The sequence below is a fragment of the Helianthus annuus genome, chromosome 1, assembly GCF_002127325.2.
Source record: "Helianthus annuus cultivar XRQ/B chromosome 1, HanXRQr2.0-SUNRISE, whole genome shotgun sequence".
In the NCBI taxonomy this organism is placed as follows: domain Eukaryota; kingdom Viridiplantae; phylum Streptophyta; class Magnoliopsida; order Asterales; family Asteraceae; genus Helianthus; species Helianthus annuus.
In genome coordinates this window covers 107,195,648-107,220,586 of record NC_035433.2, presented here as the reverse complement: position 1 = coordinate 107,220,586, position 24,939 = coordinate 107,195,648, and positions in this window count along the sequence as shown.

Sequence of the window (24,939 nt, the reverse complement as noted above, 5' to 3'; positions counted from 1 at the left end):
TCGATGACATCTTGATTTATTCAAAGACGAAGGCTGAGCACGAACAACACCTAAGAGCTATTTTGGAGCTGCTGAAGAAAGAACAGTTGTACGCCAAGTTCTCTAAGTGCGAGTTTTGGCTACGAGAAGTACAATTCCTTGGGCACGTGGTGAATGGAGATGGAATCCACGTGGATCCCACCAAGATCGAAGCGATCAAGAATTGGGAAACGCCAAAGACGCCAACCGAGATTCGACAATTCTTAGGTTTGGCTGGCTATTATTGGAGATTCATTGAGGATTTTTCAAAAATCGCCCAACCATTGACGCTCCGCACGCAGAAAGATAAGAAGTTTGATTGGGGAATCAAACAGGAAGAAGCGTTCCAGATATTGAAAGATAAGCTTTGTAATGCGCCGATCTTATCGCTACCGGAAGGTACAGATGATTTTGTGGTATATTGCGACGCCTCACGTCAAGGATTGGGTTGCGTGTTGATGCAACGCCAAAAGGTTATTGCTTACGCGTCACGCCAGCTGAAGGTACATGAAAAGAACTATACCACACATGATTTGGAACTAGGCGCAGTGATTTTTTCTTTAAAGATCTGGAGACACTACCTTTATGGTACAAAGTGCACAATCTTCACAGATCACAAGAGCCTCCAGCACATATTCAACCAGAAGGAGTTGAATATGAGACAAAGACGATGGGTAGAGTTGTGAATGACTACGACTGCGAGATAAAGTATCACCCAGGGAAGGCGAATGTGGTCGCCGATGCCCTAAGTCGAAAAGAGAGAATCAAGCCTATAAGGGTTAGGGCTTTAGAAATGATAATTCAGACCGATCTTTCCTTGCGCATTCGTGCCACGCAGAAAGAAGCTCTCAAGGAAGGGAACCTTGAAGAAGAATATCTCCGTGGGATGGAGAAGCTATTGGTACCAAACGGGGAAGGAAAGTTATGTTTTGAGAAAAGGATTTGGGTTCCTTTGTTTGGAGGTTTAAGGAAGGTTATTTTCGATGAAGCTCACAAATCTCGATACTCTATCCACCTTGGAGCGGATAAGATGTACCAAGACCTTAAGGATTATTATTGGTGGCCTAGGATGAGAGGCGATGTGGCTGTTTATGTGAGCAAATGTTTAACATGCGCTAAAGTGAAAGCGGAATACCAGAAGCCTTCAGGACTTCTGCAACAACCAGAAATTCCCAAGTGGAAGTGGGAACAAATCTCCATGGATTTTATTACGAAGTTGCCAAGAACGCCAAAAGGCCATGACACTATTTGGGTAATAGTGGATCGATTAACGAAGTCAGCGCACTTCTTACCTATCAGAGAGAAGGATAATACAAGTAAGTTGGCCGAAATTTACATGAGAGAGATCGTTACGCGCCATGGAGTACCTCTCTCCATCATCTCTGATAGAGACGGAAGGTTCGTATCAAGAATTTGGCAATCCTTCCAGGAAGCTTTTGGCTCGCAATTGAATATGAGCACCGCGTTTCACCCGCAGACCGACGGGCAAAGCGAACGGACGATACAGAAGACATGCTGAGAGCATGTGTGATGGACTTGGGCGGTAGCTGGGATAAGCATTTGCCTTTGGTCGAATTTTCATACAACAACAGCTACCACGCCAGTATTGGTGCCGCGCCATTTGAAGCTTTATATGGACGCAAGTGCAGATCACCGCTTTGTTGGTCTGACGCAGGTGATAGACAGTTGGTTGGTCCTGATGTGGTCCAGGAAACCACAGACAAGATTGCACAGATCCGAGATCGCATCAGTGCGGCTCGTGACCGTCAGAAAGCTTACGCGGATCGAAAAAGGAAACCTCTGGAGTTTGAGGTAGGAGATATGGTTTTGTTAAAGGTATTACCCTGGAAGGGTGTGGCACGCTTCGGAAAGCGTGGGAAGTTGAATCCGCGGTATATTGGTCCGTTCAAAATTTTGGAAAGAATTGGGTCCGTAGCATACAAGTTGGATCTACCTGCCGAACTGAATGGTGTTCACGATACGTTCCACGTATCAAATTTGAGGAAGAGTCCAACGCAAGATACCGTTGTCATTCCTACCGACGAAATTCATGTTGACGACACGCTCCACTTCGTTGAAGAACCTGTTGAGGTTACGGATTGGAAAGTGAACAAGACCCTCCGGAGCAGTGTCAAGCTCATCAAGGTTCATTGGAATGCCAGACATGGTCCTGAATACACCTGGGAACGTGAGGACCGGATGAAAGAGAAATACCCCCACTTATTTCCCAAGAACCCTGCGACTAGAAGCAGAACTTAAAATTTCGGGACGAAATTTTTCTAACGGGGGGAGAATGTGACAACCCTCACTAAACCAGGTATCCGTACGACTTAATTAATGACTAATTACTGTTTAATTACTGTGCTTGCTTGAAATTACTGATAAACTGCTACTTGATTTCTGATACTTGTACATACCTGCATCATACTTTAATTACCGTCACTACATTATTTACATACTGAACTCTAGTGACAAACATGATGCACAAAAGCACAGTAGCACTACAAACGGATAACCTATTGAACATGCTGATAAAGCCAGCATCAGGCAGACACTGCCTCTAAGGCCTGTATGAGCCAGAAAGATTTTACTACACCCATAGTGAGTGTAGGGATACAAGGGTTGTAGAACTGCGTCTCTAGGAATAAGATACAATGACAGGATGTGCCTAGGACATACACTGAGCACAAAACTCAGCACTTTAATAAACAATTCAGCTTTTAGCTAACTAATAAAGTGCCAAAAGATGAGAAAAAATATTACTAGACACTTTCCAAAGTGTCGGGAATAAGTTGTGTCACTAAAAAGGGCATTAACGACACTTTAAAGCTTTGTTAAGCGCTTTAACGGATTACTATCCAACCGAACAATCGGACTATACCCGGAACATGAAAATATTGTCATTAACATTATTTGTCTTTTTCTGAGCCAGTTAGGGTCCCTGAATACCCTAACACCCGCCATAAAGCACAACGCACAACTAACCGGGTTAACCCCTAACTTAGCTAACATATCTAACTATTAATCTAATGGATAGTTGAAATCCAACCAAACTACCCCCCTCCCTCTCACTAACCGTCCCCAACTAGAGGGGACATACTTGTCCTCCTTTGATTATTTTAATCAAAGATGTTTAAAATCTAAAGGACACAAAATCCATTGGGTTATGACTAAACATTTGTCTATAAGTATCATCATATGCACACTTGATCTTTCACAACTCACAAAACCACACAAACTACTCTCTCTCCCTTGCTCTACATCTCGGCCGAACACCCCCTTATATATCCAACCATTTTTCGATTTTGTTCATCACATTTCAAGCTCATATAAGTGTCAAGGGTCGCATATAAGGAGTCGTGGTGCACTCGGAGCTCGAAGGACCTCATTCTCTTGCTTTTATCCTCTCATTTTGCGCTTAGATTCTTCCCTAGCCTCGAGCTAGTGGTATGTTGCTCAAATCACCTTCTTGAACTATCTTAAAGTGGTTAAAACGATTTGTAATGGTTAAAACTAGTAATCTTACAAGATGATACATTAAAGCTTACTAAAAATGCTTAAAAAGATGGTTAAAAGCTTACATGTTGTGTAAATGTTGTAGTAATTGATTTGTGTGGTTATTTGGACCCGATCTATGTTGTGGTAGCTCGGATCATCATTTAACCCGGTTTGGTCATGATCATAGATCATGACATAAGGTTGTTTTGAATAAAACAAGGGTTAAAGGGTGAAACTCTACCACACACGAATCATGAACTTGGGTAAAAGCGTTTTTACTTGTAAAATAGTGTTTAAAACTAGTAGATCTACGGATCTACAAGTGGTATTTTCAAAGGACCGAGTGTCAAGAAATCATGTTTTCTAAAGACGGATCTTACGTTAACTAGGATGATTTTTAGAACACACAAGTGTGTAAACACTTGTGTAGCACAAAGTTTCGACAAAATAACAATTTTTGTAAAAGATGACGAGAAGTTGTGAAGACGGAATTTCTTTATAAGCAAGGTTTCTACGAAACCGGACTAATTTATATTAAGATCCGCTAAAAGTAATGAGATTTACTTCGTATCATTGAGCAAATCACAAGTTCTTGAAATCTTGGCGATTTACATATTTATTAACTAATTGATGTGTTGAGTATTGTTTTGGTTGAACAAGAAGATTGTTGAATTGATTTGTAAAAGAAAATGATACGCTTGAAAGCGTGGCCACCTCCAGTTACAGAGGAAACTCTGGCGAAATTTTTCCAAAAACCTAACACTTAGAATTATTTTCACTATAAGTGTTAGAAATACTTTTCGACACGTTTTCAAAATATAAGTTTTGCCACGACTTTATTTACAAATATCGGAGGTGAGATTTTCAGAAAATTAAACGTGATAAATATATATTTGGTAAATATATTTTTCACAGTGTCACTTGTCAATTATTTTGTGAAGTGTATAAATATTATTTTTAGGGTAAAAATAATATTATCGAACATTAACGAATCCAAAATAATACGAACGCTTTCACGATAAATATATAAGTTACACCGGTAGTTACTATTACCACTCGATCGTTAAAACGTAACTTACGCATTTTACGGAACTATTTATGAACGCGTATTTTTGGACAAAGTATTATTTTGGGAGAATTTTTGTGAAGTAAAAATATAATATTTTTGAGAAAAATATTTATATTTTGAAGTTAGAAATAAGATATATTTTAAGTAAGACTTAATAATATATCTCGTACGCACATGTATTAAATCCCCCATCCTTGGGAAGGAAAATAATTACCAAGTATGCGCAGAATGTAAACACGAAATAGTTGTCTAACTATTTCCCAAAACTTAAACCATAAAGCTAAGGCACGGCCGTCCGTCTAATAGAGTTAGCACATGTAGGTCGTTGCACAGCTGCTTGACTTGGAGACATACTTGGTAGAGACGCACCGTTGTGAGTTCATGTCCCCCTTTTCTCATAACTGTTTTCAGTTTTCTAAACTGCGGGGGTGAAATACATGTTACTATGATTACGAATATCTCTTACATGGTATGGTTAGCGTAAGGAGGGTTATTATTTAGATCATGTGAATGGGTAGGCGGAAACTTGAGGTCATTAATCCTCAGGGTAGGACCGAGGGGCAGGAGCGATAGATCTATTTGGGTGTAGCGAGCCCAGTCCCAGGCCCAGCATAACGGACCTCGGGATGACTTTGTACCCGGCGCATAAATCTGCTAGGTTTGAGCCTTCCTACTTGCATTTCACACATATCAATGGCCTTGCAAACCATTGGTGATCTCTTTTTCCTTATTTGCTACATACCAGGATTTTTATACAAACAAAGGTTTATTTGCTCACTTACACATGAACTCGCTCAACATTATTGTTGATTTTTCAACTTACATGTATTTCAGGGAATTAAAGGATCTGGCACGGTATGGCACGTTTTCCCGCTGCACTAGTACGAGGTCATCCGGGTTTAGGGAATGTGACTCTTTCCTGGACAAGTCACAGTCCTTAAACTGTGTTTGTGTTATGTTGATGTTTGTGTTTGTTGAACAATGTTTATGTTTTAGGGTGTGTTCCCGTTGATACAATGTTATTGTACTTGGTTTTTAAAATTAAATTAAATGGATGATCTTGCATGGTTTTTATTCATATAGCTTTGTTATGGTTAAGCTATGCTATTAAGAAGTCACACCAAATTAACCACGCTTCCGCAAAGCCAGGGTGTGACAGTTTTCTCTAAATCCTGACCCTATATATATATAGGGGAAGGTTCATTTGAGAAGAAAATTTTATTGAGAAGAAAAAGAATAAAAGGGTATAATTATAAAACATTAAATAGTTTTTTTCTCATCTCATTTATTATTATGTTTGACTAATTAATTAGTCATTAAGACTATAATCCTCCACACTAAATATTTTTGCCTACACACATCAAAAGTTATTCTACACATTTCGAAATTTATCTTACACATATTGAAATTTATCCTACACAACTCGTAATTTATCCTACACACCTCGTATTTATCCTACACTATAAATGAATTTTTGTTTTTATTTTTTATGAAAAATATATATTTTAAAAATAAGTTACAAATTTAATATAGTTAGTTATTAAAGATGAAACTACCTATTAATGATGTATGTAAGTTTACTAATATACCCATATAGTTACATTAAGTACAAATATTAAATGAAGTCTAATGAAGCATTTCTATTGGTTGAAATTTCTTCTTTTTTCTTCTTACAAAGAATTTCTTCTCATTTGAACCCTCCACTGTATATATATATATATATATATATATATATATATATATAGTGTGAGATTCAAGGTGGAACACTAAGGGGCTGTTTGGCAACATCTGAACCAATAAGTGCTGAATGAATAAGAGGTCTGAATGGGTAAGAGGCTCTGAACCAATAAGTGCTGAACCAGTAAAGTGTTGTTTGGTTACACCTCTGAATGACTGTGTAAAATGTCATTTTTACCCCTATCAACTACAAACTGTTTCTAAAGAGAATTTCACATTGAAACTGTCTATTGTTGCTAATCATACATATATATTTTCACATCTATTCATACATATATATTTTCACAATCCACTATCACCAACTTCAAATAAAATAACTGCACATCATACATAATATGGCTCACAATAGAAACTTAAAAGCTACCGTTAAAAATAACACCTCAAATCTATTATGGCTCACAATAGAAACTGAAAAGCTACTGCTATTTCTTTAACACCTCAAATCTAATATGATACAGTGAAATTAACACCTCAATATCATCAATTTTCACATTCCAATAACAGCTAATATTTGAATAAACTATGAAAAATTAGGGCTCACAACAGAAACTGACACTTTTCTTTAAACTTGACATACCTGAGAACACCGGCTGCGAAGGCTGCGAAGGAGAGGCAATGAGAAAAGCTCCGGCTGTGGAGGAGAGCCGAGGCAAACAGCGACAGAGGAGGAAACGGCGGCAGAAGAAAGACGACGTGGGGAAGGCTGCGACGGTGGAGGAGGGCCGACGTGGTGGAGGGCGGCAGAGTGGTGGAGGAGAGGAGAGGGGAGGGGAGGAGATGATGGTGTCGCTGTGTAATGAGAAGAGCGGTTGTTTCTTTTGTTAGGGCAAGGGACATGAGTGTCCAATATTTCATTCAGCGTATAAAAGTAGCTGAATCATTCAGCTCTGAATGGTTCAATTAAGAGGTGAATGTTTTGTGAACCAAACAGCCTATACCTCTGACCGATTCAGAGGTAGGCTCTGAATGAATCCATTCAGATGCAAACAAACAGGCCCTAAAGAAACAGGGAACCATGGAACAGTGTATTTAATATGTTAAATATATCTTAAAAAGTTAATTTAAAATGTTACAAATTATTTTTTTTTTCAATTTTTTTCAGAGTTTTTGCATAAAATATGTGTAGAAGCTATTCCAATAAAAAAGACTAAATTGCATAAATCAACCTTTATGCTATACCTAAACTGCACGTCATACATTTCACTATGAAATCAGCAAAACCCAACCTTTATGTTCATATTTTGTAACATTCTATAACCTTTACAACTAACGTCGTCCAAAACTCAGTTAAGTTACACATGCTTTGCATGTGAGAGTACTATGGTCTTTGATTACATAAAGGTTGATTTGTGCAAAAATATTATTTTTAATATAAAGGTTGATTTTTGCAAAAAAAAATGTTATTATATATATAGTAAAATATTTTCTTTTGTAAAAACATTATTATTTGTTAATAATTATATATTTATATATAAAAAACTAGTTTTAAATTTGTTTTATAAAAAATTTGATTTTAATATTTTTATAAATTAAATAATAATGATAAGATAAATTACTTTTTATATAAAGTATAAATAAAACACAAATTCTTTTAAAATATCCAGAATATTTTTATAATTATAACGGATGTTTTAAAACTATTCAAACTAAAAGGTATTTTTATGTATATATAAATATGTGTTTATAAAAACAAAATATTAGACAAATTTATATCGATAACAAATCAGCCTTTATGTTATAAATAATATTTTTGCACAAATCAACCTTTATGTTATAAATAATCTTTTTGCATAAATCAACCTTTCTATTATAACAGACCATAGTACCCTCACATGCAAAGCTTGTGAGGTAACTTAACTGAGTTTTTGGATGACGTTAGTTGTAAAGGTTATATATTGTAACAAAACATAAATATAAAGGTTGGGTTTTGCCGATTTCATAGTGAAAGGTATGAAGTGTAGTTTAGGTATAACATAAAGGTTGATTAATGCAATTTTGTCAATAAAAAATCATTTATGTAAAAATAAATCTCCTTACCTTTTTTACTATTTTATTAAGAATTTTTAAACTTTTTAAGTTTTCGATTTTTTTATTAAAAAGCCTTCTACATGTATTTAAATGCAAAAGCTCTGATTTTTTTTTAAAAAAAAATGGTTTTTAACATGTTAAATGAATGGTTCCCTGGTTCCCCATTTTTTACCCAATGAACTCTTCCATATATATATACTAGCAGAAGCGACACATCGCATTGCGATACTCGTTTTTTTGTAGTTTTCTTATTCATATAATATTTATTGTAGCATCATTGTGATAGATATATATTAAAAGTGAAGTAATCGGGTAGTCCATTTCTTTATGTTGTGCATGGTTCGGTTGGTTTGGTTATTATCCTCGATCGAAGCCGAAACCAAAGTCATCGGTTAGTCTGTTTTATTAACCAATCGGTTTTCGGTTAATCACTTCGGTTTATTTGGTTTGATTGACGGTTTTTGGTTTGGTTTATTTAATTTCAGTTAATAGCAAAAACCAAACTTGGGCTAAAACGTTTGCTTAGAAATAGATGAAACTGAGGTATAAATACATGAAATGAAAGTATAAATATATGAAATAGAGATATAAAATATAAAATATAAAATATATGAACCAGAGGTATAAAGCTAGAAATATATGAAAATATGAATGATTCGGTTTGGTTCAGCTAATTTTGGTTAAATGAGAGTACAAAAAATTGATAACCGGTTTTTTATTAATTTCATTTTCAGTTTTCGGTAAATTCAGTTTTTGGTTGATTTCAGTTCGGTTGCGTCTGTTTTTGGTTTGGTATAGATTAACGATTTAGTTATCGTTCACCGATAACTTGTTTTGGTGAATAACCAATAATAGAATGCGATGCGGCAGGAAACACAGACATTGCCACGATGGGCATTGTACGGTTGGTTAGATTATTATCCTCAACCGAAATCGAGGTCATCGATTAGTCTATTTTATTAACCAATTCGTTTTCATTTCATCACTTTGGTTTATCCAGTTAGATTGACGGTTTTTGGTTTGATTTATTTAATTTCGGTTAATAGCCAAAACCAAACTTGGGGTAAAATTTTGATTAGAAATGCATGAAATTTAGGTTGAAATATACATGAACTAAAGGTATAAAAGTTAGAAATATATGAAAATATCAATGATTCTGTTCACTTACTTTTGGTTAAATGAGGGCACAAAAAAACGATAATCGTTTTGCTTAATTAGGGTTTCCGTATATCAATTTTTTAATTAGAAAACTTAGTAATACTATACTCAAATTAAAGAGAATAAAATACTTGTTTATATGGTGTAATTAAAAAAAAATATTAACGTACCAAAAAGTTATGATTGTTTAAAAATCGAGGGAGGGGCGTTAGTTTTTTATAAGGGGATAAAATGTAACTACTAACTAATTATCTATAATTTTATTAAAGATGAGTGATTAGAGTGTAATCTAGATGAGAAGACAAATTAGCGATATTTAATCACTTGACATTCTATAGCAAACATTCTGGAATAATGACTAAGTACGCTGGGCTTTAATCACTTGTACACTAAGACATCATCTACTTGCACCTTTAAATCCACACGTCAATACTGGCCAAGACAACTATCCAAACGTCGACAAAAATGAGTAGGTTGTCATGGTACTTATGGAATTTTTTTAAAAACATTATAGTATATAATATATGACAAGAATACGTAAAAGAATTATAAGTTTGTTTTGGAGGGAGAAAAAGGTAACTAATTACCTATAATTATGTTAAAACTTAAGGATTTAAGTGTAATAAGATGGGGATTAAAATATAATTATTGTTGAAAAGACCAATTTACCCTCATTTTAAGGGTGTATTTATAAATTAAGTGGGAAAAGTTCTTATTTTTCGGGTATCTTAAAATGCCCTCACTCATGGATTTTAATATAGTATAGATATATATAGAAGAAATATCGGAAGAAAACCCAATTGAGTTGAAAAAACTCAAGAAACCCATGTAAAATTTTTATTTTTTTTTCTAAAAAAAAACAGGCAATGTTAGATAAATATTTTTGAACATTTTTGTATAAAAAAGGTGCCAAGTAGTTCTTGTTTTTTAAATGTTCAAAATTTCATGTTACATCATACATATGTCCAAAAAATATAAAATACAGATTTTGAACATTTAAAAAAGGAAAAATTACAAGTTTTGTCTTTTATCTATATACCTCTTTTCAGGCGGCGTCCTTTTTAACAAATTTTGATAGGTTTTGCCCTTTGTAGGAAATTTTGTTGCAAGTTACGTCATTTGAGCCTAACCCAGTTAAATTTTTCTGTTAAATCTTATTACACATGGATAATTTAGTATTTTCACTTATTTAAAGGACAAAATTTGTAATTCATTCTTTAAAAAATATTTTATAAAAAATTTGAACCCTTGTGATCGACATAGAAACTGATTTCAACTATAGAAATTCTGACTGTGTTTATTTGCTTAACTGCTTAAGTGTAACATTTATCCACTAATAGCTGGTGAAATTTGCACTCACAATCAGTTTATGGTTTTTGAACCCTAATATTATATGTTATGCTTTTGTGTTACATTCCTGTAATGAATTTAGAAGAACATAATTTGCTTCAGATTATTTTATACATAATTTGCTTCATCTATAGTTGAAATCAGTTTCTATGTCGATCACAAGGGTTCAAATTTTTTATAAAATATTTTTTAAAGAATAAATTACGAGTTTTGTCCTTTAAATAAGTAAAAAGACTAAATTACCCATGTGAAATAAGATTTAACAGAAAAATTTAACTGGGTTAGGCTCAAAGGACGTAACTTGCAACAAAATTCCCTATAAAGGGCAAAACCTGTCAAAATTCGTTGAAAATGACACTGCCTGAAAAGAGGTATATATATATAAAGGACAAAACTTATAATTTTTTCTTTAAAAAAACTAGTAGACGCTTTTTACATCTGTATGTTACCTAGAAATGTTCAAATAAAAATGTTATATAAGATTTTCTAGGTTTTTCTAATCTAGGTTTTTCTTAACTTGCTATTTTTTTGTATAAAGGTTTACATGACTTTTAAGTTTTTCCAAACATATAACAAGTTTCAATTGGTTGTCAAATGAATAATAATATAGATGGTATTGTCAACTAGGTGGAGTCCATTACATATTAAGGATTGACAATCTGACATGTCCAGTGGGGGCTATAAAACCACCACAAACAAACTTGGATATTTTTCCTTATGTTGACTTGGTTACTTTAAGTTCATTCATAAGAAGTTGATAGGATAGTTTGACAATGCGTATGTGTTTGTGTTTTTATCACGTATGGTTGAATGTAAGATATTTTGTATCTTACAGTGGTGTCTCTAAAAATTCATTTACCCTGTTTGAATTCGAAAAATGTGTCCTTATGCGTTAACGATAAACAATGCAATTACGAAAATGACAAAATCGTAGTATTCGATAAACAATGCAATTACGAAAAATGAGAAAATTATAGTATTCAAATGAGTTACATTACATACCGTAATAACTAATAAACTAATAGCTAACCAATGATTCGTGCAACACTCCTTGCATTCTTCATAACAAATTGGTGGATTAACTCTTCACAATTTATATTATCTAAGAATTCGTTTTCAACTAGTAATGGGCTCAATTAACCTAGTGGGCTAAATTCTAAAGTCTAAACCATAGAAAATGATTTGTAAATGAGCCTTACTTGAAATTGGTATGGATTTACTATTTAAAAAAAATTAACATATATATATATATATATATATTTATATATATAGGGTTGAGTTCATTTCAGAACTCTAAATAATTGCAGAACTTTCAGAACTCCTAGTAAACAATCATTTTATATATATATATTTTTTTGTATTTAAGATCTTTTTATCATCTATTATATATATTTTAATGATTACATACATATTAAAAGTAGTTTACATATGTTTAATAGCCAAATTATATATATGTGTGTAATAACTAGTTACATATATGTAAAAAAACTAGTTTACATATGTGTAATTATAAAATTACATATAAAAATGATAAAATTACTATTAACATGTATGTAATCATAAAAATACACATAATAAATGATAAATTATCTTAAACATAAAAATATATAAATAAAAAGATTGTTTATTAGGAGTTCTGTAAATATTTATGGTTCTGAAATGATCCTTATCCTAAATATATATATATATATATATATATAGGATTTTTTAAAACCATATGCCCTGCGAAATCACGAGCCTTGTGCTGAAATCCTCCCCGCACACCATCAAAGCCTCCCATGCTTACATATAACTACAAATAATTCACATTATGGGTCTAGCAAAAATAAATCAAAAGTAAAAGATTTTAAGAAAGATAGTCGAAGAAAAGAAGTTTGTTATAGGGTAAATATGAGATTTGTGTCCCGGTAGAGAGGTTTGAGTTTTTCAATGGAGACTCAAGTTTATATCTCATTTGTGTAACTTTGGAGGATTAGGAAATGATAGATAGAGCCTAGCTAGCCTCCTTGCAGAGGTGTCAGGCTCTATCTGAGCCCACCCGAGTTTTCGTTCCATCGTGTGTTATGCTAGAGAGTTCTACTCTTGTGGTGGCACAACGACTGTCAATTGGCAGCAGGCGGTATGGTTTCCATGGGGAATGCTCTAGCCAAACTCTGAAGCCAGCATGAGCCCGGTTACAACAACATAATCTGGCCGAAATGAGGCAACGGGGCTCTCCAATTTAATGAGTACGGTAGCCTAATACAAGAAAGTCGTTGTTCCCAAAAGAGAGAGAGAGAGAGAGAGATATTCAATGAGGGCAACATATCATTTTTTTCCAAAAATATAACATGTTTATATATGATATCAAAATCTCAAAATATGGATTTTATTGATGGTATTGTTGTGACAACTCGAGTTTCTAAGATTCCATTTTCGCATTTATTGCACGTTCATTGTTTGTTTAGTTGTTTACTTGCACAATTAGTTTGCTGTGAAACTGTAACGTTTTGATTCAGTTAAGTATATTGTATATTGAACATGGTTATGGGTTAATTATGAAAGATTTGTCAAATGTATGAACTTGGTGGTGAAATTGTGAACTATTTTGAAATGGTGTACTTGTGTAAAATATGATACTTAGGGATGTATAGAGTAATTAGTGAAATCCTAGTGATTCTTAACCCTAATCATTCACTAATCACCACACAAAAACAAAACACGTACTTCCACTTCTCTGATCTTCTCTGGCAATCATCATCTCCATCATTGGCACAAGTCTTCTACATCAATCTTGATCTTTCAATCTATTTAGAATCAATTCAAGGTAATTGTTAATGATTGTTTGTTGTCACTGATTCTTGATTATGTGATTCATGTAAACCCTAGTTCCATATGTAATGATTCTGTGTTATTGAATTCTGATTATTGTGAATTGATGTTGATTGTTGTGTAATCATTGCCTGATGATTTAGATGATTGATTTGTCAAAACTATTGATGATTGATTTGATTCTGCATTATGAAAGTATGAATTAGGGTTTTGATCGTATGAATGTTAGAATGTAACTGTTGCTTTGATTCTGTGAATTGGCTGTGGAAATCACATATGTTGAAACTCGTTGTTAACAGTCAGGGCTTTGTGAAGTCACAAAGGTCAGAGTTTTGTGTTTGTCTGAGTTTTGTAACAACATGCTTAGTTCGAACTTTATACCTAACAAGAGTCTGAGTTTTGTGATAAAAATAGTCAGAGTTTTGTAACCCTAATTGATAGTCCAAGTTTTATCCTAGGGAAGAAAGTCCAAGTTTTATCCTAGGGAAGAAAGTCCAAGTTTTATCCTAGGGAAGAAAGTCCAAGTGTTATCCTAGGGAAGGAATGGAAGTCAGAGTTTTATACATGAAGGGAGGGGTCCGAATTTTAACCCAGGGACTAAGGGTCCGAGTTTTTAAGCCAGGAAACCCCCTTGGTCCGAGTTTTGTGAAGGGGGACTCCCCTGTCCGAGTTTTAACCCCCACCCCTCCTCTGGTCCGGATTTGTGAGGGAGGAACTCCCCTTTTGTCCGAATTTTTGCATATAAAGCCTTGAGGGTCCGAGTTTTTAGGTAAGGAACCCCCTTGGTCCGAATTTGTTGCCCTGGAATGTTGTCTGACCTTCTGTTGTGCTGTGTTGTCAAACCTTTGTGAATTAAGCATGATTGTCACCCTGATTTGCATGCTACTAGTCAGAATACCACATATGATATATGCTTATGACAAACATCAGTGTTGAAGCTTACTGTATGATTCTGTATTTGATTGTATGCTACTGAATGCAACTGTATGATCCTGTATGTGTGAACAATCACCTCATATCATTCTGTACACAATGAACACACATAACACAATTGCTTGTATATCAAGGACTTGTAAACCCTAATTTAATGTAATCCTTACATCGAATCATGTGCAATGTATCCTAGGTCGTGTGTAACGGACTTAGACATTTAATTAACCCTAGAAGCAATAACATACCGAGCAAACCAAGGTGAGTTCACACTCTTACTAAGGCATGGGATTCCCAGGGCTTGGGAATGGGATTGAAGGAATGAGATTGAATAGATTCGTACATACACTGTTACTAGACTACCATACCATCGTCCTCGGTTGTGCAGGACACATACGTAAAACCTACGTATACTTGTACTAATCACTGTCCTCAGGTTGCGAAGGACACTCACGTAAAACCTATGTGAACTTATACTTACTACTGCCTCGGTTGTGTCAGGCACTTACGTAAAACCTACGTAAACCCCCGCGTACCCCTATCCTTGGTTGTGAAGGATACTTACGTAAAACCTACGTAAACTTGTACGTATTACTGTTCTCGGGATATGTAGAACACTTATGGTTACGAATAGTCTAGTGGATATATAACATGGGAAGCCCCCATCAGTAGAATGTACTATCGGCCCAGTAGAGCCACATGTTACAAACGAACTTACTATTACGCATTTACTTTCTGTGAACTCGCTCAACTAGTTGTTGATCCTCTGTTACATGCCTTGCAGGTCGTTAGATACATGGAGCTTGCCAAGGGAGGAGCTGGTCGTTGTGGGCTTGGATCGTGATTGTTTCATTAAACACTTATGACATTTCACACTTTATTATGTTGGGTTTTACTTATACCCTTCCGCTAAACAGTGATAACATATTTATGTTTTGGAACACCTTTCATATGGATTGGTTTGGTTAAATTGCAATTACTTTTACTTTATACATTGTTCTATATGATTGGTGGCTTGATCCTGGTCAGTCACGCTCCCAAGCGGTGATACTCCCAAGCGGTGATACTTCATGGACTGTCGTCCAAGCTCATTCAGTGGCACGGAGGGGGCGGTTGGACTCCTCCATTGGTTCGAAAAGCTCGAGTCTGTGTTCGAGATGTGTGAATGCCCTGAGGCTCGCAGGGTGAAATATGCCACTGGTACTTTAGAGGGGATTGCGCTAACTTGGTGGAACGCGCAAGTACAGATTTTAGGGTTGGCAGCTGCTAACGCCACCCCTTGGAATGATTTCAAGGAACTGATCAAAAGGGAATACTGCACACGAGAAGACATTCACAAGTTGGAAGATGAGTTGTACCATCTGAAAATGACTGGGTCAGAGATTGAAGCTTATACCAAGAGGTCAAACGAACTGGCCGTGCTGTGTCCAACTATGGTGGACCCTCCAATCAAGCGCATTGAGTTGTATCTCAAAGGGTTAGCGCAAGAAATCCAGAGCCATGTGACATCGGCTAATCTTGGCAACATCCAGGCCATTCAACGCCTCGCTCATCGTCTCACAGACCAGGCAGTGGAACAGAACCTGCTGCCTAAACGAATCAGCGCTACTGCTACCGCTACCACTGCTACTACACTTGCTACTCCCAGTGACAACAAGAGAAAATGGGATGGGGATTCCAGTAAGGGATCAGCTTCAGTTCAGTCACAGGTTCAGCAGCGAAAGACTGACAGCTATCAGAGTCCCAGTCAGCACTCTTCAGGTAGCCACAGGCAGGGTGGATATCGAGGGAACCTCCCAAAGTGCAACAACTGCAACAGACACCACAGTGGCTAGTGTAACAAGGGTCGCTGTCAAAGATGCCTCAAGATGGGTCATGAGGCCAAGGATTGTAGGAGCCCTCGGCCTGCGAATCAGAATCAGCAGCAGCCACCAGCACAGCAGAATCAGCAACAGGGCAACAGGGGATGTTTTCATTGTGGTGCAGAAGGTCATTTCAAAAGGCACTGTCCTCAGCTAAACAGGAACCAGAACCACAACAACAACAACAATAACAACAATCAGGGAAATGGCAACAACAACAACAATGGTGGGAACAACAACGGCAACGAAGCATGGGGTCGTGTATTTGTGTTGGGGCAGGGTGAAGCGAGAAATGATCCCAACGTAGTCATGGGTAAGTTTCTTCTTGACGACTTTTATGTTACTGTACTGTTTTATTCGGGTGCGGATACAAGTTACGTGTCATTGAAAGTTAGCCAAATGTTAAAACGTGCACCAACTCCCCTAAACACCAAACATGTCGTAGAGTTAGCTAATGGTAAAAATCTAGAGGCCACACATATAGTTCAGGGTTGTAATCTTATCCTTGCTGGTCAGACTTTCTCCATCGACCTCATTCCTATAGTTCTGGGTAGTTTTGACGTCGTCGTTGGCATGGATTGGTTGTCCAAGCAGCAAGCAGAGATCCTATGTAAGGAGAAGATCATTCGTATTCCTCGTTCTGGTCAAGAACCTCTCGAAGTTCAAGGCGACAAGAGTGGTGCTGTGGTAGGCATCATCTCTTTCTTGAAGGCTCAGAAATGTTTACGGAAGGGTCATACTGCCATTTTGGCACTAGTTACTGATGCATCGACAAAGGAGAAAAGGATAGAGGATATTCCAGTTGTACGCGAATTTCCTCAAGTGTTTCCTGAAGATTTACCTGGTCTACCGCCTCATCGCCAGGTCGAGTTTCAAGTCGAGCTAGCTCCAGGAGCAGCACCTATAGCTCGCGCACCGTACCGTTTAGCTCCAACTGAACTGGAGGAACTGTCAAAGCAACTACAAGAGCTCTTGGATAAGGGCTTTATTCGTCCAAGATCTTCGCCTTGGGGAGCTCCAGTACTATTTGTGAAAAAGAAGGATGGCACTTTCAGGATGTGTATAGACTACCGCGAACTGAACAAGGTCACAGTGAAGAACCGTTATCCTCTTCCTCGTATTGACGACTTATTCGACCAGTTGCAGGGGTCGAGTTACTACTCCAAGATTGATCTAAGGTCAGGTTACCATCAGCTGAGAGTCCGGGATGAGGACGTCTCCAAGACAGCATTCAGAACTCGCTACGGTCACTACGAGTTTCTAGTCATGCCATTCGGGCTTACGAACGCGCCTGCAGTTTTCATGGATCTTATGAACAGGGTGTGCAAACCCTATCTTGACAAGTTCGTCATTGTCTTCATCGACGACATTCTGATCTACTCCAAGAGTCAGGAGGAGCACGAGCAGCACTTACGTCTTATCTTGGAACTACTTCAAAAGGAACAACTGTACGCCAAGTTTTCAAAATGCGACTTCTGGCTTCGTGAAGTCCACTTCTTAGGCCATGTGGTGAACAGGGATGGGATTCATGTTGATCCATCCAAGGTAGATTCGATCAGGAACTGGCCTGCACCGCTTACACCAACTGAAATACGCCAATTCTTGGGTCTGGCGGGTTACTACAGACGATTCATCAAAGACTTCTCAAAGATCGCACAGCCGCTTACAATGCTGACACAGAAGGGTGTCACCTACCGTTGGGGAGATTCCCAGGAAACCGCTTTTCAGTATCTGAAGGATAGACTATGCAGCGCACCTATTCTCTCATTGCCAGAGGGCACAGATGATTTTGTGGTCTATTGTGATGCATCGACACAGGGTCTTGGTTGTGTATTGATGCAACGGGATAAAGTTATTGCCTACGCTTCGCGACAACTCAAAGTTCATGAACGGAACTACACGACGCATGATTTAGAGCTGGGAGCTGTTGTTTTCGCGCTCAAGATATGACGACACTACCTGTACGGTACCAAGTGCACTATCTACACCGATCACAGGAGTCTCGAGCATATCTTCAAGCAGAAGGAATTGAACATGCATCAACGACGATGGGTCGAGTTGCTTAATGATTACGAATGCGCCATCAAGTACCATCCAGGCAAGGCCAATGTTGTGGCTGACGCTCTCAGTCGAAAGGATACTCTACCTAGGCGTGTACGAGCTTTGCAGCTCACTATTCAGTCTGATATTCCTGCACAGATACGAGATGCTCAGGTGGAAGCATTGAAACCAGAAAACGTCAGGACTGAAGCCTTGCGCGGCTCAAGGCAACGATTAGAACAAAAGGAAGACGGCGCCTACTATGTAACAGGACGTATTTGGGTCCCACTATACGGCGGTTTACGAGAACTTGTGATGGATGAAGCTCATAAGTCTCGCTACTCGATACATCCAGGTTCGGATAAAATGTATCACGACCTTAGAACTACATACTGGTGGCCTAGCATGAAGGCCCACATAGCAACTTACGTTGGCAAGTGTTTGACTTGTGCGAGAGTCAAGACAGAGTACCAGAAACCCTCAGGCCTGCTGCAACAACCCAGGATACCACAGTGGAAATGGGAAGAAATTTCCATGGATTTTGTTACTGGCCTGCCTAGATCCCAGCATGGGAATGATACTATCTGGGTGATCGCAGATCGACTCACAAAGTCTGCTCATTTCCTAGCTATTAAGGAAACAGATAAGTTCTCTACCTTAGCAGACGTCTACTTGAAAGAAGTTGTTTCGAGGCATGGAGTGCCAACCTCTATTATTTCGGATCGGGATGCACGATTCACTTCAGAACTATGGCAAGCAATGCACAAAGCTTTTGGCTCTCGATTAGACATGAGCACAGCTTATCACCCTCAGACGGATGGGCAGTCTGAGCGCACGATTCAAACTCTAGAAAACATGCTTCGGGCATGTGTTATCGATTTCGGCAACAGCTGGGAAAAACATCTCCCGTTAGTGGAGTTCTCGTACAACAACAGTTACCACACCAGCATACAAGCCGCTCCATTCGAGGCATTGTACGGACGTAAATGCCGGTCACCTCTCTGTTGGGCAGAGGTGGGGGATAGTCAGATTACAGGTCCAGAAATGGTAGTTGACGCTACTGAACGAATAGCACAGATACGACAACGCATGGCGGCAGCTCGTGATCGCCAGAAAAGCTACGCTGATAAACGCAGAAAACCACTCGAGTTCCAAGTTGGGGATCGAGTGCTACTCAAAGTCTCACCCTGGAAGGGTGTGGTTAGATTTGGTAAACGAGGCAAGCTCAATCCACGGTATGTTGGACCGTTCGAAATCACTGAAAGGATAGGCAAAGTAGCCTACAGGCTAAACCTACCAGCTGAACTCGGTGCAGTTCACAACGTATTCCACGTGTCGAATCTGAAGAAGTGTCTGTCAGATGAGACCCTCATAGTTCCTTTTAAGGAACTCACTATCGACGAGCGGTTGCAGTTCGTCGAGGAACCAGTTGAAATCACGGACCAGGATGTCAAGGTCCTCAAGAACACTAGAATACCTCTTGTACGAGTTCGTTGGAACTCCCGTCGTGGCCCAGAGTATACCTGGGAACGTGAAGATCAAATGAAACTCAAGTATCCCCAGTTATTCGGAAACCGTGCAACCACTACTGAGGCTGAAGCTACTACTACAGAATTTCGGGACGAAATTCCAAATCAACGGGGGGATGATGTGACACCCCAGGAAAACCAGTAAACGATATAACTTACCTAGCTTCCTCAGTAACCGCATGCTAAATTTCGGGACGAAATTTCTTTTAAGTTGGGGATAATGTGACAACTCGAGTTTCTAAGATTCCATTTTCACATTTATTGCACGTTCATTGTTTGTTTAGTTGTTTACTTGCACAATTAGTTTGTTGTGAAACTGTAACATTTTGATTCAGTTAAGTATATTGTATATTGAACATGGTTATGGGTTAATTATGAAAGATTTGTCAAATGTATGAACTTGGTGGTGAAATTGTGAACTATTTTGAAATGGTGTACTTGTGTAAAATATGATACTTAGGGATGTACAGAGTAATTAGTGAAATCCTAGTGATTCTTAACCCTAATCATTCACTAATCACCACACAAAAACAAAACACGTACTTCCACTTCTCTGATCTTCTCTGGCAATCATCATCTCCATCATTGGCACAGGTCTTCTACATCAATCTAGATCTTTCAATCTATTTAGAATCAATTCTAGGTAATTGTTAATGATTGTTTGTTGTCACTGATTCTTGATTATGTGATTCATGTAAACCATAGTTCCATATGTAATGATTCTGTGTTATTGAATTCTGATTATTGTGAATTGATGTTGATTGTTGTGTAATCATTGCCTGATGATTTAGATGATTGATTTGTCAAAACTATTGATGATTGATTTGATTCTGTATTATGAAAGTATGAATTAGGGTTTTGATCGTATGAATGTTAGAATGTAACTGTTGCTTTGATTCTGTGAATTGGCTGTGGAAATCACGTATGTTGAAACTCGTTGTTAACAGTCAGGGCTTTGTGAAGTCACAAAGGTCAGAGTTTTGTGTTTGTCTGAGTTTTGTAACAACATGCTTAGTCCGAACTTTATACCTAACAAGAGTCTGAGTTTTGTGATAAACATAGTCAGAGTTTTGTAACCCTAATTGATAGTCCAAGTTTTATCCTAGGGAAGAAAGTCCAAGTTTTATCCTAGGGAAGAAAGTCCAAGTTTTATCCTAGGGAAGAAAGTCCAAGTTTTATCCTAGGGAAGGAATGGAAGTCAGAGTTTTATACATGAAGGGAGGGGTCCGAATTTTAACCCAGGGACTAAGGGTCCGAGTTTTTAAGCCAGGAAACCCCTCCCCTGTCCGAGTTTTAACCCCCACCCCTCCTCTGGTCCGAATTTGTGAGGGAGGAACTCCCCTTTTGTCCGAATTTTTGCATATAAAGCCTTGAGGGTCCGAGTTTTTAGGTAAGGAACCCCCTTGGTCCGAATTTGTTGCCCTGGAATGTTGTCTGACCTTCTGTTGTGCTGTGTTGTCAAACCTTTGTGAATTAAGCATGATTGTCACCCTGATTTGCATGCTACTAGTCAGAATACCACATATGATATATGCTTATGACAAATATCAGTGTTGAAGCTTACTGTATGATTCTGTATATGATTGTATGCTACTGAATGCAACTGTATGATCCTGTATGTGTGAACAATCACCTCATATCATTCTGTACACAATGAACACACATAACACAATTGCTTGTATATCAAGGACTTGTAAACCCTAATTGAATGTAATCCTTACATCGAATCATGTGCAATGTATCCTAGGTCGTGTATAACGGACTTAGACATTTAATTAACCCTAGAAGCAATAACATACCGAGCAAACCAAGGTGAGTTCACACTCTTACTAAGGCATGGGATTCCCAGGGCTTGGGAATGGGATTGAAGGAATGAGATTGAATAGATTCGTACATACACTGTTACTAGACTACCATACCATCGTCCTCGGTTGTGCAGGACACATACGTAAAACCTACGTATACTTGTACTAATCACTGTCCTCAGGTTGCGAAGGACACTCACGTAAAACCTACGTGAATTTATACTTACTACTGCCTCGGTTGTGTCAGGCACTTACGTAAAACCTACGTAGACCCCCGCGTACCCCTATCTGTCACAGCCTCCGATCCCTATCTCCCAGGAACGGGCGGCCGTGAGCCAGTTTCGGTGGTTTCACATTTATTTATTCAATTTGGCAGCGGAAATTTTCATCAGGACCGTAGTTAGGAAATATTTTAATCAGAGTAAACCACCATGTTTTATAACATTAAACATATGGGTAAAACCCAAGTTTTCAATACACACGTTTCATAGGAATACATCCTATTTATTTGAATAAAAACATCCATTTTATTATTAGGTAACTTTATTGCCACTTTTCCAAGCCTCCAGTGCTGTCCAGCTGGCTTCTATTTGGCTTTCACATATTGTTACCTGAAACGCGTTTTAAAAACATTTTGTCAGTGGGAAATACTGGTGAGTGAATCCCAGTTTAATCAAGTTTAAATAAAAATTCACAGTGAACAGTATTGAGGGCGCATCCGCAATTACATTTGTTTCCAAGTTATATCAATTACCACCACACGGTAATGTCGTTCCGACTTATGGTCATGTTACTCCTTTACCAGGTGGTAACAAATTTTGTATACAAAACCCCAAATTTACCGACTGTAATTGTATTCTTACAAATACTCAATAACTGTCATTCGCATGGAAAGATATTCAAGGTTTTGTAAAAACAGTTTTCAAAAAGAAGATTACTCACATTGCTGTTTTAGGTTTTTCGTAAGGGTTTCCTGGAGATAATCTATAAATTACACAAATGCACGTGTGTTAGTATAATAACCCATTTTAACATTAGTAATACCCTCCCCGAGACGACATTCCAACGACTACGTCGGGCAGAACCACGACAGCCGTTACGGAACCCTAGATCAATCGGGCAGCGTATCTAATACGTCTCCAGGGGTTATAATACTTACATCGTAGCAGAACCTCGCTATTTTAGGGGGGTATTGGACTCGGGTATAATGCCCACTATTTAAAAGCTAGAGAGAAAGAAAGAAATTTGAGCGAAACTGACTGAAGGCCGTTGCCCTCTATTTATAGTTGTGAAATCGCGTCCCCACGCGGCCCGCGTGGAGTTTGGACAGGCCTTACGCGGCCCGCGTTGACCCAAAGTCAACGTATAGCTTGTTCCGGTCATCATCTAGGGTTGACACGAGTTGGACACGTGGCCGCACCAGGTCACGCCACAATTCCGGACACTCGCGGCCCGCATGGACTTAACCCACCATGTACGCGGCCCGCATCAACTTGTGTTTTAGGAAAAGTCTGGTTAAACACTCTCGCGGCCCGCATTAACTTGAGGTGAGGCCCTACGCGGCCCGCCTTAGCTTAATAATTATTGTTTTTATTTGTTTTACATAGTATAATCTAGTTTGGGCTCGGTTTTCACATACGGGGTACATATAAATACACATTGATATATATATATATATATATATATATATATATATATATATATATATATATATATATTAGGGTGTCGGAATTATTATGATAGGTGTCGGTTTTACCGAGGGTTGTTATATCCTCCCCACCTTGTTTTAGAGCTCGTCCTCGAGATCTACTGGAACAAGTGTGGATATTTCTTTTGCATTTCGGATTCAAGCTCCCACGTGTACTCAGGTCCTTTCTTGGAATTCCATTTCACTTTGACCAGAACTAGTCTTTTATGTTTGAGATTCTTAATTTTCCTATCTTCAATTTGCAGAGGCTTCTCCACAAACTTGAGTTGCTCATTAACCTCTATATCCTTAAGGGGTACTACGAGTGATTCATCAGCTAAACACTTTTTAAGATTGGATACATGAAACACATCATGTATTCCTGCCATTTCCTCTGGCAGTCGTAGCTGATAAGCTACAGGTCCTATTCTTCGGATGATTTCAAAAGGTCCAATATACCTGAGACTAAGCTTTCCTCTTTTGATGAATCTTACCACTCCTTTCCAGGGAGAGACTTTCAATAATACTTTATCTCCTACTTGAAATTCTAATGGTTTGCGTCTGTTATCAGCATAACTCTTTTGGCGATCACGTGTTGTTTTCAGTCGTTCCTTGACTTGAATGATTTTATCAGTTGTTTCTTGTACTATCTCGGGTCCAGATAATTGTTTTTCCCCAATTTCTGCCCAACAGACTGGGGTTCTGCACTTTCGTCCATAAAGTGCTTCGAATGGTGCAGCATTGATACTTGTGTGATAACTGTTATTATAAGAAAATTCTATTAAAGGTAAGTGTTCGTCCCAATTACCTCCAAAATCAATCACACAAGCTCTAAGCATGTCCTCCATTGTCTGAATTGTCCTTTCACTTTGTCCGTCTGTTTGAGGATGATACGCGGTGCTTAGATTTAGCCTGGTTCCCATTGCTCTTTGAAAACTTGACCAAAAATGAGAAGTAAAACGGCTATCTCTATCAGAAACAATTGATAAAGGAATGCCATGTAATGAAACAATTTCATTTACATATAATTTGGCTAATTGTTCCATACTAAAGGTTTCCTTCATTGGTAAGAAATGAGCTGACTTGGTTAATCTATCTACAATCACCCAGATTGTATCATTACCTTTCCTTGTTTTAGGCAATTTGGTAACAAAATCCATTGTTATCAATTCCCATTTCCAAACGGGTATTTCTAATTGCTGTAACAAACCTGAGGGTTTCTGATGTTCAGCTTTAACTTGTGAGCAAGTTAAACATTTAGAAACATAAGCTGCTACATCCTTTTTCATTCCTATCCACCAGAAATTTTTTCTTAAATCCTGGTACATTTTATCATTTCCTGGATGCATCGTATATTTAGACTTATGAGCTTCTTCTAATATACGGTGACGTAAATTTCCTAATTTAGGTATCCACA